This window comes from Propithecus coquereli, unplaced genomic scaffold, assembly GCF_000956105.1.
Source record: "Propithecus coquereli isolate 6110/MARCELLA unplaced genomic scaffold, Pcoq_1.0 Scaffold1070, whole genome shotgun sequence".
In the NCBI taxonomy this organism is placed as follows: Eukaryota; Metazoa; Chordata; class Mammalia; order Primates; family Indriidae; genus Propithecus; species Propithecus coquereli.
In genome coordinates this window covers 9,625-12,422 of record NW_012134637.1, presented here as the reverse complement: position 1 = coordinate 12,422, position 2,798 = coordinate 9,625, and positions in this window count along the sequence as shown.

Sequence of the window (2,798 nt, the reverse complement as noted above, 5' to 3'; positions counted from 1 at the left end):
CCCAGCCCCTCCCTGAGCCCTGGGCTGGAGCTCAGCTCTCACTGCTCACTGAGGAGGAGGGAGCTTTGCTTTGCCCCTTGGGGGAGCCCTGGGAGGAAGCACTTGCTGGGACCATACAAAGGGCCCTGCTCAGGGGACTGTGCCAGGCCAGAGGGGACACAGCTACTGAGACCCCATCGGTGAGCACAGGGCCCAGCCCTGAGGCCCAGGCTCCTTGGAGTGAATGGTCCTCCCTGAGCAGCTGTGTAGGGACCACAGGGCAGTCCCCCAGCGCCCCCTGCTGGTCACAGGCACACACCCCCCCCATGGCCCAGAGACCTGAGAGCCCAGCTGGTCTCTGCAGCTCCCCAGTCACTGTCTCTGGTCACACAGCCATGGGCTGACTCCCTGGTGGAGTGATCCCAATGCACTGTGAGTGATTCCTGGGGTTTTTCCCTCCCAGAAGGAACCCTGGACTAGGAGGGGTGCAATCATGTGCATATCTAACTTTTTAAGACACAGCACCCCCAGAGTACATTCTACAAAATCCTAAATGACCCTCCTGTGCCATCCTGGTGGGCGCCACATGTGCTAGAACATCTGAGCTGGTTTGAATGGAGTGCATGTGTGTTCAGGGCGATGGTGTAGAAGAGAAATGTTCAAGGAATTGGCTCAGTGATATGTTTAAATTTCACCAATCCAGAAAAGATTTCCAAAGTCACACAATGATTTTGGAATGTTGATACTGATGAGACTTGACTTGTGAATCAATGGTAGTTGGGTAGGCACAACATTTACCAGTTCATAGTGCAACACATTTCTTAATTTTATGGAGATTTATCTTCCTAAATTTCTATTTTTCTGTTTATCTGCATCATGTATTTTATACCAGTATTTTTTTAAATGGAATACAGTTTCCTTATATTCTAAATATAATTTCCCTGCTTGTAGTTCCTGACTCATATTTTTATGGTTTCCTAAGAAGGTAAGTGTGACACTGTAATGTTCCTGCAGAAACCTTGCCTCCCTGGGCAGATGCATGCACAGACCACCACTCCCTCACTCTGTCCCGATGCAAATCTGCTTTAACTGTGCAAACAGTCCGCACACTCCTAGACCCAGAAGCTCATTCAGTACATAAGCCATGACCAGGATCCCCCACTTCCCGCAGGCCTCTCACTAAAGACATCCAGACAGATAATTCCTGGTCAGGTCCATCAGGTCACCCCCTGGCTAACAACCTGGCACTCACTCCCCAGGGCTGTTTGCACAAACCCACACTCCTCACTCCCTCTGGCCCCTTCCTGGTCTAGTTATAACCTCTCCACAGCCCCCCTGCAGCCCCTCCCCTGGCTCTGGGGCTCCAGCCACACCCACTGCTCTGTCCTGGGACACCCTGAGCTCCTGAAGCTGCCATGGCTGCAGCCAGCTCCTGCTCTGTCTGTGGGGAGAGACAGCCTCCATAATATGGCAGAAGCCGATATTATGAAATAGTCTTATATATATTATATGCATAATAAATAATTTTATAAATTTTCATTTTATTTATAGTGGTATTATGTGTTGTCTCCTGGGTAGCTTTCATCTTCTGTTCCACACAATTTCTGCGTCAGGGGGGTTCATTCCAGCAAATTGGCAGCCTCCACATGCATTAGACACGCAAAGGGGGGTTCCAGTTGCACCCCTTGGTCACTGAGGGTGTGATCCTGTGGGCTCTCACATCCTTTAGGGGTGGGTGAGTGTGAGAAGGCATCTCATCGTAAATGTAGTTTACACTGAGACCGGTAGAATATTACAGTTGGCCCTTGGGCAGGCAGGTCAGAAGGATCAGGAGGATCCAAGGCAGGAGAATTGTGTTCCTTCTCCCAAGACCTGTTCATCCAGTTAGAATTCCCCCTGCATGTTGCCATTTGGCTCATCCAAAGCCAATGGGGCCGTGTGCAAAGTCACAGAGACCTTGCTCTGTGCAGCTACCTGCTCTCCATGTCTGGCTCTGAGAATCCCAGTCATCCCTGTACCTGCGGCTCTCACCTCTGTGTCCTCAGCTCAGTGACACCCTCATGATCAGTGGGGCTCCACCTTCCTCTGGGCCAATTTCTGGGCCCTATTTCTGGGCCAGTCTAGAAATAAATCTGCAGCCACTGGAGGGCTCATTGTGAGTGCACATATGTATACGTCTGTGTACATGTTTGTGTTTGGACAGGCATGTGTTGTATGCATACGTATGCCTGTGTGTCCATATGAGTTTGTGCATGTGCTTGTGCAAATGTGCTTTTCTTCTCTGAGGTTGCAGCGTCCGGTTCTCATTGTCCACGTGCAACGTCAGGAAACAACTATTCCGGTACCTGGTCCTGTGCTGGAGTTGTGTGAGGAGTAAGGGCTGCACCTGTCACTGCTCACTACATCCTGGATGGAATCAGAAGTTATGACAGGCTCCTGGGGTCACTGTCTGTGCCTATTTATCTCATTAGCATTTAGTAAGTTTTTCCCTCCATGACACTTTCCTCACGCCCACAGGAATTAGCTCTGACAGATTTTTGTCAGGGTTCCTGAGCATCTCAGACGTGTTTTTCCACCAAGTTAGGGACGTTTTTGGTTATCATTTTTCAAATACATTCTTCTGTCCCTTTCCCCTGCTGCTGTCCCTCTGAGACTTTCACTGTGCGTGTGTTCACACGTGTGACGGTGCCACACGGGCACCATTGTTTTTATTCTGAGACCCTTCAGCTTTTCAGGCAGAATAATATCAACTGATCTACCTCATGGGAATTATTCTTTCTTCTTTATTTCTTTGTTAATATTCTATGTATGGTGAGACA